Source organism: Rattus norvegicus, chromosome 4 (genome assembly GCF_036323735.1).
Source record: "Rattus norvegicus strain BN/NHsdMcwi chromosome 4, GRCr8, whole genome shotgun sequence".
Classification (NCBI taxonomy): Eukaryota; Metazoa; Chordata; class Mammalia; order Rodentia; family Muridae; genus Rattus; species Rattus norvegicus.
Genome location: NC_086022.1, coordinates 77,483,172 through 77,499,770, shown reverse-complemented (window position 1 = coordinate 77,499,770; position 16,599 = coordinate 77,483,172). Strand labels below are relative to the sequence as shown.

The 16,599-nt window shown below is 43.5% G+C and overlaps 1 pseudogene; it reads left to right on the top strand.

The window, feature by feature from the left end:
- Positions 1–1,347: 1,347 nt before the first annotated feature.
- Positions 1,348–2,041, top strand: Snrpb-ps2 (small nuclear ribonucleoprotein polypeptides B and B1, pseudogene 2; annotated as a pseudogene).
- The last annotated feature ends 14,558 nt before the right edge of the window (positions 2,042–16,599 follow it).

Genomic DNA, 16,599 nt, shown 5'->3' with positions numbered 1-16,599 from the left:
TACATATGAATACTCTACCACACCCCCTCACACGAATAATCATATGCATGCATCTATTCAAGTACCGCTGCTGATCAACTCCATGAGGAGATCCGGAAGAAGGAGCCAAGAGAAGGGAAAAACTAAACAAATGTTCTTTGGAAAAGTGATGGACTTCAGGGCACAGATGGAGGAATGAGCTTAGGAACGAAGTGTCCACTGTGAGTGGATGAGGGTTTTATTTAGGTTTGTTGGTATGAATGTGTGTATTTCTCATCAAAGGACTTCATTTCAAAGGAAAGGTTGTGAAGCAGAGTTTGAAGAGAGGGGATGAGTTTGTGAAGTAACTAGAGAGGGTATTTAGAGAGCCAGTAGAGAGAAGTCATGGTGGGCTGGCAGTACCAAGTCCAAGCAAAGGGCAGCTATAAACATGGAGCAGCACCTATCTGTGACGCTGTCCTTTGATCCCAAACAGAGCTACCAGTCTAGGTGGACAAAGAGATCAGAAACCCTGGCTCGATCCCAACTCAAAATTCAAAATTTGAGTTTTGTCAGATGTCTGGGTGAGTGGAGAGTAGAGACAACAGTACAAGAGAGTAGAGGGTCTGCAAGGGATGAGGTAAAAGGGTGGGCCCCGATCTCTGCTGGTTGGGCAGATTCACGAAGCCTCTCTCTCCCATGGCCTCTTTTATTCCAGGCAGATTGCCCTGGGCTTTGTGATTTCTCTTCATTTGTAAGAAGCATGTTGGCTAGATTCTGATTAACATCCTTTCCAGTTCTCAAATTTCATGGTTCAATTTGGCAAAAGTTTAATACTCTCAGGATATAAGAGAGGGACATTGCCAACTTCTTCTAGTCACTAGGACAAAACAACCTTCATTCTGCTGAGGAAGCAAATTCCATTGATCTTCTCAGACCATTGATGAAATTCTTTAATTTTCTCATAGCCATATGCAAAATGTTCAAAGCTCTGCCCAGAAATCAAAAATAAACTTGTAGCTGTCAGTAATCCAACCCTGCCGGAAGTTTCCCAACTGAACTTGGTCCCATCCAACTCAAAACCAAATTATATTACTGAGTGTCTGCTTTCCATAAATTGCTGTGCTGACAGTTGTAGGAGATGCAGAGACAAGGGAATGGCAGTTTCTGTTCTCTTCTAGTTCAGCCAGGAGAATAGTGGTGCAGAAGTGGGCATGTAAGGGGTAGAAATCTTTGTATTCAAGCCGGGCAAAAAAGAATAATTTAGGCTGCACAAGCATTTTGCAGACTGCATTTCCATTAGCGGTAGTGGGAAGTGAGTAGTTGGCTGGCTAAGGCTTTGGGGAGGAAGCAAATTAGGTGGGAATCCAAGCCATCCAAGCCACCATCATGACTGTGGGCAAGAGCAGCAAGATGCTGCCGCGTTGATTACAGAATGAGAGGCAGCCTGCAAGATGGCTGGATCTTTATTGCGACCTTCGAAACTTTTGACAAACATATGAATTTGATCCTCTGTGACTATGATGAGTTCAGGAAGATCAAACCAAAGAACTCCAAACAAGCAGAGTGGAATAAGAAATGAGTCCTTGGTCTGGTGTTGCTTTAAGGGTAGAACCTGGTCTCTGTGACACTTCCCACATATACTGGCAGTGCCCAAGTCCCTCTTGCTAGGGGTCAGGTATCCATAGGGCTGCTGGCAGAGGAATCTCAGGTGGCGTTTCCATACCTCAGGCTCCTGAAGGATTTGCTGGGCCAGTCCCTGAGGTTGGAAGACCATCTCAAGCAGTTGGTGACCTAATAAGGAAGAGGCACTGTTGCAGCTACTGCAGTTAGCTGCAACCACAGCCAGTATTGCATGAGTCTGAACTCAGTACCTACCTGGTCATGAGGGTCTTTCTCCAGGTATGATGGACCTGCCTCCTGGCATGGAGGCCTCCCATAGGTCCTCCAATGGGGATATTTCGGCTGAAGAACTCCAGCGAGCATGTTCCCTCCCAGGATACAACCTCCTCCTCCTCCCCCTCCTCCCCCTCCTCCTCCGGGAATTGAGGTTGGTTTTGATTCTTGCACAGCACTATGGTAGTAGAGCTACAGAGGCCTAGGCCCTATTTCCCAGGGCTGAGTTACCAGAGACCTGGTTGTTTGTTATGTTTTTCATGAAGTCTCACTGGATTGTCTGGTTTCCCTTTCAGGTTCCCCTCCCTGGGGAATGTGCCCTCCAAGGCACGAGACTCATCTTGGTCCTTCTCAGCTCCTTGCCCATTTCCCTAAAGACTCTATGTAGTCCTTTTTAGCTGGTTTACAATAAACTCTTAAGAGACTGTTATGCATTCATAAGCACGTGTGCGCACACACAGACACACACACACACACACACACACACACACAGAGAAAGAGAGAGAGAGAGAGAGAGAGAGAGAGAGAGAGAGAGACTAGTTCCTTTAATAACTTAATGTCTGTTCGAGCCCTACTTTTTATCAAATTGAAATGAACTCATTAGGGGTCCCCGTCACTTACTTTGGGAGGTATTCCTAATTCTAGGTGCTTATATTATCTGAAAGCATTAGGAGGTATCATCCTTCTGGTCCTGCCTACCTGCTGGGCACCCCTAACCCACACCCTGCTCTTTCCCTTTATCAGCATTTGCAGGCAGTGGCAGTAAGCTCTTCAGTCTAACACTGTCTGTTAGGGTTGTAACTTTAATGTTTTTCAAATCCTATTTTTAATGATGGTTCTTAAATGATTTAACCTTCCTTGTAACCTACCAGAAGTAGTGGGAAAGAAAGGATGTGGGGGAGTGGGCCTGTTTAGAAAGGTTCTTTGGAGCAGCTCCTGTCTGTGTTGTCTAGAAATCAGCAGTTCAGTTCATAGGTCAGCAGGCAGTGACAGCTGGATCCACTCGCAAACACCTCCGGGATACACCAGCAGTCCAGTTTAGTAGAGTCAAGTTAGCAACAGTGGTGACTTGCCCTAGCAGAGACAGCCAGGCCTTAGTCTAGGTTCGAGTCATCAGGAAGAACCCCGAGGGATTCCAGAATTTCTTGGCTGTACCTCTCTCAGGGAATTGAAGATCAGAAGATCAGCAGAGATGTGAGACCCACAAGAATTGCACAGCCAGCTGTACCAGCAACTCAAGCTCTGTCTCTGTCACTCTGTGGAGCCCTATTTATACCCTCCAAACATCACTTGTTCTCCATGTGTCTTGCCTCACAAATCCAATCAGCCCAAGTCCTTGGAAGTGGCAAGAAACTGCAGCACACCACCAGAAGTTTTTGGTGCATTTCTCCCTGTGGAGTCCAGACAAATGCAGCTCAACTACGAAATGTAAGGTGGACCAATACATGCACGTCATAGCAAAGAACCTTTCATTACATGTCCTTTCGCGTGCTTGCTTTAGCAGAATACCCTCTCTCCTCTGTCTGCTTCAGCAAGACATTCCTCCGCGAGTCTGCCTTAGCCTTTCCCACCTGTGTCCACTTTAACCAAATGGTTCTTCCCATGTTTGCTCTAGCAAAACACCATCCAGCCAACTAACTTTCTTTCTTTCTTTCTTTCTTTCTTTCTTTCTTTCTTTCTTTCTTTCTTTCTTTCTTTCTTTCTTTCTTCCTCTCTCTTTTTTTTTTCCTTTGGAGCTGGGGACCGAACCCAGGGCCTTGCACTTGCTAGGCAAGCGCTCTACCACTGAGCTAAATCCCCAACCCCTCCAGCCAACTTTCTAAAGAGCCACTAAGTTTACACTTCACAGGGCCTATCTACCCTTTCATTTTCTCAGCTATGTTTAGCCTTTAGGGGGTGCATGTTAATCAGTGCGCCTCTTCCCTTTATGCTTAAACACACCACACATTGATTTACGATTATCATTTTTTTTTTTGGTTCTTTTTTTTTTTTTTTTTTTCGGAGCTGGGGACCGAACCCAGGGCCTTGCGCTTCCTAGGTAAGCGCTCTACCACTGAGCTAAATCCCCAGCCCCGATTATCATTTTTTTAATGAGGTCTTGCTCCCATCCTAAAATTTCACCATGGCAAGTGCATCCTCCTTTCAGGACCAGGTGGCTTTTAGCTTTCTGTATTTGCTCACATCTTTCTTTTTTATGGCTCATCTTACAGCCTCTGGTTTGGGGAACATGGGCCTGTGCCCTACAGAGTCCTATTACACATGACATCTGATGACCCTGTCCTTTATGCCTTGCTATGAGCCATTTCTTTTAGTAGGAAGCACCTCTTGCCCTCTTTTCTTCTCTCTCATATCGTTCTTATATACTACATATGAAGTGAAGAACTGCTTACCTGTGAAGGTCAGTGCAGGGAGTAGAGGTTCTGGGGAAAGAATGTGGAAGGAAAGCCTGGGAGCCATGGCACCCAGGCAGGAACAGGGGGTTAAGAGATAAACAAACTTTGTGCTTTGCAGGTTCAAAGTCTATAAACAGAGATGGCTGGATTTACATAAAGCCATTTCTGTTTAAGTCATTTGAGAAGCAACAGGCCTACCAAAAGGATTCTAGGAAGCTTACTGAAGAAAGAAGAGAGTTGGACAGTGCTTCAGAATGAGAGGAACCAGAGCAGCAGTGGCGGTTGTAGGGAGGAACTCAAGAGCCACCAGGGACAAAGTGGTTAGTGGGTCTGGTCTAACTGCCACCTGTTCTAGTGTGTATACTCAGTTAGTCCACAGAGGAGAAGCCCAGATCATGTGGCTGGGGATCACATGACTGTACTGGTGGGCAGGCTTTCTATCCCTAAAGCTTCGATAAATAGATGCAGAGTGGAAAGAAGATGTTCTCCCAAGGCAATGTAGAGAAGGAATGAGGACATGAGTCCCATCGAGGAAACAAGGCAGGTTTGGAAAAGAGGGCAGGCACGAAGGACTTACAAAGGCTGGAGCGTTCTCAAGGACAGAGAGAAGAGAAAGACAGGGGAAGGAATGGATGCTCCAGGCAGGAGGACCAGCTAGAGCAATGGCTCAGACATAGGAAATGTGGTGCTGTTTCAGGAACTGACTGAGAGAAGCTTTTCTGGAGCCTGATTCACAAGAAGAGGTGTGAGGCAAGATTGGTGACAGGACTGACAACGCAGGCCATTGTAAGAAATTAGAATAAAGAATGCTATGGGAAAAATTGTAGTCCTCCTTGACTTATAAACTGAATTAGTAACCCCTAAGAATTTCAGAATGTGACTACATGTAGGCCTAAGTGTAGATATGTCTAACCTTTTGACATTGGGACCTGGTGTGTTTGTCTATAAGGTTCATGTCTGAGTACTGTGCATTCAAGTTACAAAATAATTGCAAAACCCCCAAGCATCAAGTTTTACATACGTTTATGGCTTTTGTTCTCATTCACAGCTATCTTGGGGTGGGTGTGGCCTGTGGGCAGCAGGTTGGACACACCTGGGGGTTATATAAAGGGGTAATTAAGTTAAGCTGATCAGGGTGGGCACAATCAATTACCAGACAGGAAAACTGGGACATACATAGGGAATAAGGACCAGATGAGAAAGCAGGGCGTCTCGGCCCCAGGGAGGCCATGCTCCACTGAGGAGAGCTGTGACACTGAGCACAGCCGTGACTCAGTTGGTCACTGCTGCATAGAAACAAGGATCAGCATCATCCATGTATGACTTCTAACAAAAGTGGGTATTTGTTTTTTACACCTAAAAGATTTCTTTTATTTTAAATTGCATGTATGTGTGTATGTGTGAGTATGTGAGTGCAGATACTGGGGAGACCAGAGGTATTAGATCCCTTGGAGCTGGAGTTACAGATGGTTGTGAGCTGCCTAGTATGGATGCTGGGAACCAAACTTAGGTCCTTTTGTAAGAGCAGTAAGTGGTCTTAACCACTGAACCATCCGTCTAGCACCACATGGTTTTTTAAAACACAGGACAGCTGGTTAAAAACAAAAACACCATAGGCTAAAATATATGACAGCTGGATATACAAGACAGAAATGAACCTATTATCTTTATTTTGCTAAATGGCTGTATTATCAAACTGCCCTCTCAATTTATGTCTCTATACCCCCAAATTAATAAAGCTCTCAGACCCCCTCATAGAAGTTTTTTTGGCAATTAATGCAGACACTCAAAACTGGTGAAAGTGTGGAGAGTAGTGTCTGTGGAGTGACCAGCCACAAATGGGACACCTGTGTCACACCCCTCTCCCCAAAGCTCAGGGACCACCCTGGAAGAGGGGGTGTGTATTAATTATTGCTATGAATTAACTATTGCTATGAAGAGATGCCATGAACCAAGCAACTAATACAAGAAAGCATTTTACTGGAGCTTGCTTACAGTTTCAAGGGGTAGTTCATGGTCATCACAGTGGGGATCATGACAGCTGGCAAGCAGGCATGGCACTGCAGTAGTAACATCTTATCCATAAGAGGAAAGGAGGGCAAGAGGGAAGAAGAGGGAGGAAGAGGGAGGAAAAGGGGAGGAAAAAGGGAAGAGGGAGAGGAAGGGAAAGGGAGGGAAAGAGAGAGACATAGAGACTGAGCCTGGTATAGGCTTTTGAAGTCTTAAAACTCACCTCCAGTGACTCACTTCTTCCAACAAGGCCACACCTCCCCAAAGTCTCACCAACTATGGTCCAAGCATTCCAATACAAGTGGTGGGCAATATTTTCATTCAAACCACCCTAGAGTGGAAAGCGCGCGCGCGCGCGCGCGCGCGCGTGTGTGTGTGTGTGTGTGTGTGTGTGTGTGTGTGACAGAGAGAGAGGGTGGGGAGGGGGGTGCTGGGAAAGAATGGAGTGAAACAAATATCTTGTGAACATGGCTAAATCACAGCACTGGTGAAGGCATAGCAGCTATGGTTGGCTGCACATGAGCAAGCCAGTACATAGTCCTGCACGGAGGAGGGACTCATGAACCCTCACCCTTACCCCTTACCTAAGGAGCTACTGACAGCTGGGGGATGAAGAGGCAGGGTTTGTTTTTTTTTTTGTTTGTTTTGTTTTGTTTTGTTTTGTTTTTGGTGGTTTTTTTGTTTTGTTTGTTTTTTGTTTATTTTTTTAAGGGTGTGGCCCCTGGTAGGTTGTTTCTTAGGGTAGTTGCATACTCTTGAGTATCTGGACAATTTGCATTCAGTGAGTTATAAATAACACGAACAATAGAGACTAGGAAATCGGGAGGGAGAAAGATGGGTAGATTTGGGAGGGGTGAGGAAAAGCATGGGAATGAATATGATCAAAATACACCATGTGTATGAATGAAATTCTCCAAGAGTTAATAAAAATATTATCTCGAACACACACACACACACAGACATTGTTAGACAAAGCAGACTCACGTGTTAAGTTACTAATTGATGACTTGAGCTGTCTGTCTGCTGCTGGGGATTAGAGGAGTTCTGTTCCAAAAATTTGGTGGGGAAAATGTTCCTATGGCTGTGCTACTAGAACTGAGTCCTTAGGTCCAGAAATAAGAGAGACAAGACCTGACTCAAGGCATTCCTGGCAAGGTTTTACCTTTTTAAAAATTATTTATCTTATGTGTATGGGTATTTGCCTACAAGTCTGTCTGTCTGTCTGTCTACCACACACATGCCTGGTGACTTCAGATGCCAGAAGAACTGCAATTGTAGACAGTTGTAAGCTACCATTTGGTGCTGGGGATTAAACCTGAGTCCTCTGAAAGAACAGCCAGTGAAAAGATTTTAAGACATCTACTTGAGGTGAATGGAGATTCGGTTCTGATGGAGAGCATCAGGCTGAGGGGGAGAAAAGCTGCTAATGGAGGAAGAATTCTTGCCAGAAGGCTCCCATCTGGCTCTCTCATGCAGAGATAGGATTCCAGCTTGTGGAGGGCACCCCTCCCTGAGCTAACTAGTCAGCTCTGGTTGCTAGGATAAGGCAGGTTTTCAGGAAAAGGATTGTGGCCTGCATTGATATTAGCAGGAGATACGGGACTTTTTCTTTTTGTTTCGTTTTTAGACAGGGACTCATGTAGGCTAGGTTGGATTTACCTAGTAACTGAGGATGACTTGAGCTTCTTATCCTCTCTGCCCTGCCCCCATAAGCATTGTGATTATAGTTGTGTGTCACCACACCAGGTTTATGCAGTGCCAAGGATTGAACTCAGGACTTTCATCCTCTACTGGACAAGCACTCTATCAACTGAGCTACATGCCCAGCAGCTGCCGTTTGTGGCTCTGGGGCTGCTCATGAGTCCTAGGCTTCTATTTATATTCACCTTTGTCTTTGCTCTGAAAGCACAAACAGCTCTGATCCCTGCAGGGCCCCATGCTAGCATCCAATTATTATATCTGCTTTAGGGGGTTCCAACTGTCACAGGCCTGCAAATCAGGGCAGCTCCAGTGCCTTTTAACCATCTATAGCTTGCACCTTTGCATTTTAGTTTCCTGTAACCTTTTATGTAGGTTTGGAAAATGTAGTGATTGCCATTCTGTCCCTTTCAGAATGAGAAATACTATAAAGCTGGATTAAAACAGTATAGAACTGGAAACAAGGTATTGCCAGCTTTGCCCATGTGGCTCATACCGCAGCATCTCATCCAACTATTTTTATCTTATCGCGCTGGCTAGTTTTATGTCAATTTGACATAAGGTAGAGTCATATGAGAGGAGTGACCCTCAACTGAGAAATTGTCTGTGTGACAAGATTGGGCTGTGGACATGCTTGTAGGGTATTTTCTTAATTAGTAATTAATGGGAGAGGGCTGGTGGCCCTGGGTGCTATAAGAAACCAGGCTGAGTGAGCCGAGAGGAGTAAGCCAGTAAGCAGCACCCTCCATCAGCCTGCATCAGCTCCTGCCTCCAGGTTCCTTCTCTAAGCTCCTGTCCTGACTTCCTTCAATGATAACAGTTTAAGTACTATAGAAGTCTAAGCCAAATACATCTTTTCCTTCCCAAGTTGCCTTTGGTCATGGTGTTTCATCACAGTAATAGTAACCTTAACTAAGACACCTACTATGTGCAATACAAAGCTGCCAGACCTTATCGAATGCGAATTTAGCAAGAACAATGTGTATCCACACTCTTCAAATTTAAAATTGAGGAATCAGAGATATGAATCAACAGAATCTGATGATCAACTGTCATGTCAACTGTGCACATTTGTGGATGCACAGTTCAATGTAGAGAATAACAGGTAAACGGCTATGCTTGCAATAATATCGTGGAAAAAACACTAGGGGAGCAGAAGAGAAAGAAGCTACATCCGGCAGGATCTGAAGACAATTTGTGGGGAGACGCCATGCTGGCAGAACCTCTAGTGATGACTAGAGGTTTGCAGTTCAGGGAAGGAGTTTTCGTATGACTTTTCGTGGGGAGTCTACTTCTGTTACTCCAGATAGAGATCTAACAGACAGTTCCATCCAGGGCCGTCTTGGTGAGCCATGGGGAGGGGTCACTTCATGAATAACTTGGGCAGCTATATCATGGAAAAGCCCCACATGGATGTCAACTCATGAAAACAGCATGAGTTGACATAAGGTAGAGTCATACAAGCACCCTATGGAAGAGTGTCCTTCTCACAGTTGCTGACCTCTTATGTATCCTGGAGGAGGGCAAGCCCTTTGACCCTTCACCATCTCTGCCTGGGAATCATCACAGGTCCAATCTCTGAGGGCTTTGTGCTGGTGACCACAGCTGATTAAAGAGAGCAATAATCACATCTGCCCCCCTCGCCCCCCCAGGACACATTCACAAGGGTAAATATGTTTTCTATGCAGAAGGCACAGCATATGCAAAACTCAGAGGCACAGAGAACCTGAGTGTGGCAAGTATATAGAATGAGAAACCAGATATGACAAATTCCTCTAGAGGAGTTGAAGACAAGTGCTACACAGTTCGCCTTTTCCTCGTGTCCTGCTGTTCCAGGAACCAGACTGGGTGAGCATCTTAGCTAGGGCAGACTTTCCAGGAGGGTCTCACCCTGCGTGTGTACACAGGTTTTTCCTTGCACTCAGACTGGAAAGAAACTGTCAAAGCTGCACAGGCTTAGAAAGAATACAGCAGTACCTACAAACTTCTAAGTGTTTATTTCCTGACTCACATTAAAAATTTTAATATATCTTTAAATTTTATTTATGTGTATGCTTGCACATGTGGCATTTGCGTACCCACGTGTGCCATTGCTTCATGACATAGGAGGAGGTCAGAGGACCCCTTACTGATATCTCCTTCTACAACGTGGGTTCAGGAGGTTGAACTCTGGTCATCGTGCTTGGCGTCAAGCGTCCTCAGTGGACCAGGAGATGCGATATTTTGAAGTATTGCCTATAGTCAGCATTGTAATAGTCCATCCTCAGAAAGGGACCACTGTTAAAGTGGAGCCGGTGAACTTTTTTCATCAGATGGTGGGACTGTGTTTTGGTTTTTTTTTTTTTAAAGATTTATTTATTTATTTTGTATATGAGTACACTGTAGCTGTCTTCAGACACACCAGAAGAGGGCATCGGATTCCATTACAGATGGTTGTGAGCCACCATGTGGTTGCTGGGATATGAACTCAGGACCTCTGGAAGAGCAGTCGGTGCTCTTAACCACTGAGCCATCTCTCCAGCCCGGGGACTGTGTTTTAATTAGGGATTTTCTGTGAGCTCTCCCACCTGTTTACAATGAATTCTGTCATCCATGCAACTGACTATTTATAGTATGCACAACCAGTTGTATGAGTGTGACAAGAAAAGACAATGCATTTTACAGTTGGCCCAGAGGGATCCGTGTCTCTTAAGGTACCCTAATCTATGAACTCTCTTCCAAAGAGTGTTCTGTGTTCTTTCTTAGCAGACACATACAGAAAAACAGTGCGTTATTCTCTAATGGGTTCCAGGTTGGTGCCCGGGCCTCCTAGTGTGACGATCATGAGACATGGGTCAGATGACTTGTTTTTATTTAATTGATACTAGTATGACTTCCATTAATTATATTGTTAACTAGGGGATTTTGCATTTCAAGGACTTTTAGACAGGGTCTCGATGTATAGGTCCAAGTGGCCTGAAACTTGCTATATAGACAATGCTGGCCTCCAACTCACAGAGATCTTACCTGCCACTACCTCCTGACTTCTGAGTTTAAAGCCATGCATTATCATGTAAGAAAAAGATTCATTTATTTTTATTCTACGTGCGCAAGTGTTTTGTCTGCACATACATATCTATACTATGTGTGTGCCTGGTGCCTGTGGAGTCTAGTAAAGGGTGTTGAGTTCCCTGGTACTGGAGTTATGGCTGGTTATGAGACACCATATGGTTGCTGGGAGCTGAACCTGGGTCCTCTGAAAGAACAGCAAATGCTCTTAACCACTGAGCCATCTCTCCAACCCCTGGTGACATTTTTTTAATGACAAAAAATTAATTTAAATATTATCTACTTATAGATAAGATGTTATATGAAATCTGTCTAATTGATTCCCTTGGACTCTTGCAAATATGAGATGCCAGGTGTGGTATCAAGGTGACTGACAGCTGTGGTTTGTGTGTTTGGAGTGTGAATCCCAAAGGTCTTTTTTTTTTTTTTTTTTAACCTTAGATCCAATTGATAAGATATAATTGCCCACCTAAACATACAAAGTCCAATACACATCCATCCCTTAAAAACAATTATAACAATCTGTTAATACACAGAGCAGAATCATAATGTCACCTGCCATATTTTCCTGCCAAGGCTTCTCTCCCACTCCCTCCTGTCTCTTCCTCCTTTCCGTTCCAGTCTCCTCCTCTTCCTTAAAACTTCTCTCCCGTCCATCCTTCCTTCTCCTCCAATGACAGGCTTCCTTCTATCCTGTACCTGCCCCTCACCTGTATTTTACAAATTCAATGGGGAGAAGGTTCTGGTGAAGTCACCTGAGTCCTGAGTATGTGACTAGGCAGCTGTCCTTGGGGAAGTGGAATTAGCATCAAAAGACAGATAACTCCAGGGCAAACCACAACATCAATAGTTATATAGGTTATTTCCATTTTTGAATAGAGCAGTATGAACATAAATGAATAGTTTATGTTCCTTGTAGTAGGATATAGGGTGTGATTATATGCCCAAGAGTGGTATAGCTGAGGCATGCAGTAGATGTATATCTAACTTCTTAAGAAAACTTTACAGTTTTTTGAGTGACTGATCAGCTCTTATACCTTGTCTTCAAACCTTAATGTTCTTTATTTAACTTGATGTATTCTTTTGTTAAGGCTTTCCATTGAACTTTTACTGGTTGAGCTTTTCATTTGGAGTTTTGTTTTGTTTGGTTTTTCTTATTTCGCTACCTTCTTCTTTTTTTTTATTTATTTTTTATTTTATTTTATTTTTTTTTTATTATCTTGAGTATTTCTTATATACATTTCAAGTGTTATTCCCTTTCCCGGTTTCCGGACAGACATCACCCTCCCCCCTCCCCTTCCTTGTGGGTGTTCCCCTCCCAAACCTCCCCCCATTGCCACCCTCCCCGCATAGTCTAGTTCACTGGGGGTTCAGTCTTAGCAGGACCCAGGGCTTCCCCTTCCACTGGTGCTCTTACTAGGATATTCATTGCTACCTATGGGGACAGAGTCCAGGGTCAGTCCATGTATAGTCTTTAGGTAGTGAATCCCAAAGGTCTTTGTGTTGAAGTTTTTAATCCCTGTAGTAAGATATGAAGAGGGCAGAAACTTAATCACTATGGTGTTTGGAGATGGGGCTTCTTGAGGCTAATGGATTAGATATGTCACCAGAGAGGAGATGCCATGATTGAATCTGACAGCATTGTAAAAAGAGGAAGAGAAGCCTAAGGGCACATTTTGGGTCTCCCTATGTCTTGCTAATGAGATGTTCTGTATTACCTTGAGCTCTGCCAGACGAAAGCCACTGCCATATGTAGTCATTCAGCCTTCATTTTCAGAATTATGAGCTATTATGATAGTTTTTTTTTCTGGGATAGAGAGATGGTTCAGTAGTTAAGAGTCTTTGTTGCTCTTTGTTGCTCCTGACGAGGACCCAGGTTTGATTACCAGTATTCACATGTTGGCCCACAAACATTTGTAACTTTGGTTCCAGAAGATCTGATGCTCTCTTCTGCCCCTTTGACTAGCAGGCAGGCATGTGGTACACAGAAGTACATGAAGGCAAAACACTCATGCACATAAAAAGTAAATATAATAATAATAATAATAATAATAATAATAATAATAATAAAATACCCCCAAACAAAACAAAATGATAAATTTCTCTTTATAAAATATTCTGCTTCTAGTATTTTCTTACAGTTATGGAAAAGGACCAAGGCTCTGATTCTTCCCAAGTTTAGCACTAAAAGCCTTGTGCTTCTGGGCTCTAAACCACAAAGTAATTCTTCTGTCAAAATTCCACACTGGTCTTCTTGGGTTGCCATCTGCACACTGAGTTAAATTCTACTCTAGCCTAAGAGCTGAATCTCCAACTGGAGCAGAAGCTAATGTATCTTGAGTGTCATTTGAAGAAATCAGCAATGCAATGAATATGACAAGTGACTAAAAAAATTGAGGTTGAACTAATCACAAATTAAGTTATATATGAAGAAGGCAGAAAATGAAGGAAGGAAACAATAAAAAAAAAACAAGAGGATGCACTTAGGAGGGCTGGACTCACTGGCTGACATTTCTTCTGGAAAAAAAATGCTTGTGTGTTTGTAAAAGACAGTAAGTCAGTGTGCAAGCAAACTGAGCACAGAACAGAAACATGTGACCTTCTGATGTCCCACCCCTCCCTGTCCTAGATGACTCCCTATGCTCTCTTTAAGGGGCTATTCCAGCTACACACTTTACTGGATAGCATTTTAATCTTTCTATATGCAATGCCCTTTAGCGACTTTTTCTTAAATGATTTTTAATGAAAAATTTCCAACATACAGAAAAGTTGAGAGAATATTACAGAGAACACTGATGTACTCACCACCTAGACTGGGCAGGTAGGAGTTTCCTATCCTTGTTTCATTTCATATCATTTGTCTATCTTATATTTTTATATTTTGGACACCTGTTGACGCAAATTGCTTAGGCTCTAAACATCTGAGCACACCCCTTTCCCCAATCTTGGTTACATTTGTCATCCTCTATTGCTTGATACCTTTTTTATTTTGAGATGTGGTCTCTTAATTAACCTGGAGATTGGCAGGTTGGCTGGCCAGCTAACTCCTGGGATTGCCTCTCTCTGGATCCTGTCACAAACTCTTGAGTTTATAGGGACTCCACCACATCTGGCTTTGACAGACGTTGTGGGGACCTGAACTCAGGTCCTCCTGCCTGCACCAAGGCTTTTTATGCACTGAGCTGCGTCCCCAGTCTACAGTACACTCTTTTACATCTGGTTTTTCTCCTGACTCAGCACAATGTCTGTGAGGTTCTTCCATGGTCATAAATTTGATGTATTGCTATCAGTCTTTCACTGGACTGAGAACTTTTACTTTATCTCCTTTCCTTCTTAGACATATCCAATCTATTTTCAACTTTTAAATACTATGCAGAATTTTTTTCTGGACATAATTGTTTGAGTCTTCTGTGGGTGAATTTCCATTTCTCTGGGGCAAATGAGTAGAATCAAAGAGGCTTTGTTAGCAGAGGCTCACAGGATGGTGGTATCACCGCAGCTCATCTATTCCCCCTCCCCCCACCTTGTTATCTTCTCCCTTTCTATTTTCTTGCCTTCACCCTTAGTCTTTCTTTTGTGAGCTATTTATGTCTTTTCTCTCCCGACAGGGCACGAAGCTTTCTTAGCATTGTCTCACTCTCCGAAGCTACTTCTTGTGAGAGGCAGAATTAAAGGTCCTTGGTTCTAGGAAAACATTCAAGATGTGAGGCAAGCCACTGTGCCCCTCAGGCATGGTGCTGGCACTCAGTGGGTTGGAAGACATGCCTCTGGAGTCCTCTTTTTGTTTTATCATTCTGTGACATTCTGTGACCCATGCTTTCCTTTGAGAAGAAATAGATCTGTCAGGAAGCTAAGAGACAAGGAGGGCAGGAGATGGTGACTTTAGGATGGAAATGGAGAGGGCAAGACGGAAGGGGAAATGAACAAATGAACTTCTGTGCAGCTGCTTGGCTGGCTACACCATGCCGGCGTTTTCCTAGAGCAGGCCAGTTCTCCCAAGGCTCTGGTTCTTTCTTCACTCATGGTCTCATGATCAGGTTTCCCACATGGCCTAGGCTTATCCTCTGCTGCAACTGCTGCTGACATTTACAGTGCGAAATCCCTCCATGTTATTTTCTGTGTCCACTTTATATATACTATCTCTATGCTTCTCAAGTCTTTCAAGATAAGAAGAGGAAACCTCAAGAATCCCGTTGTGCTCAGGCATGTCTACACTATTACTAAGGGCTTTGTGGATACTACCTCCTCTTTCTAATGTGATCCAGAAGGAGAGTAATGATAACAGCGTTAGGTCCAAGAAGAGGTAACACATCTGGGCTAATGCCATTCAAAATTTTGTCCAGAACAAAACCTTAAAGGCCAACCTGAACCTGTCCCATAGCGCCCCTGGCATATCTAGTTGCAATTGTACTGATTATCTTCCCACCTCTAATGTGTTTTGATGTTCTCAAAATGCACTCATATTTCACAACAAATTAATTGTAGTTCAAAGGAGCAGAGTTAGGCTTTCTATTCCGGCTCTAAGCAATCATATAAGTGATTATTTTGTGTCTCTACTATACCAATTAAGCTTATTGGATTCTAGCTAATTAAGTTATTTAACTCAAAGATAAGGGAATTGTAACAGACTACAAAGATGGTTTAGGCTCTAGCTTTTAAATGATTGCCTCTCTGAGGTTGGAGTGTTGAGTTTCCTATGCCACGTCAGTAGATTGGCTCTCTTGAGTTGAATAAGCTGTTAAGCCATTCTGAGACTGTCAGCTCTAATTAGACTCTGGAGTGTGAGTTGCTGTGACTTGTGCACAGGGCATGCACCTGTGGGAGCTGCTGGACCACACAGAAGCTTTGAAGAGAGGCCCTGCCACAGCTGGATGGTATGCGCCTCCTAAATCTGCCATCCAAAAATCCTCTGCCATCTAGGGAGGGAGGACCCTACACTACATTCAGTGCTTAACTCTGAGAAGAAAGGCTTTGGAAGACACAGCAAGAAAGCAGAATCCAAGTTTGCCAACTGCAGCACTGGTGAGATTCAAGATTCAATAAGTTAGATCAAAGTCAAACCCTTAAATCCTGTGAGGAGAGAAAGGGGGAGGTGGGCAAATATCTTGGGTTGAGACCAAGATGGAGTGATGGAGAGGTGGATTAAAAAGTTAACGAGGCTATATATCCAAAAGATGCTCCAACATATAACAAAGACACATGCTCCACTATGTTCATAGCAGCCTTATTTATAATAGCCAGAAGTTGGAAAGGACCCAGATGCCCTTCAACAGAGGAATGGATACAGAAAATGTGGTACATCTACACAATGGAATATTATTCAGCTATCAAAAACAATGACTTTATGAAATTCATAGGCAAATGGATGGAACTGGAAAATATCATCCTGAGTGAGGTAACAAATCACAGAAAAACACACATGGTATGCATTCATTGATAAGTGACTATTAACCCAAATGTTCGAATTACCCTAGATGCACAGAATGCATGAAACTCAAGAAGGATAACCAAAATGCAAATGCTTCATTCCTTCTTTAAAAGTGGAACAAGAATACCCTTGGCAGGGAATAGGGAGGCAAAGTTTAGAACAGAGGCT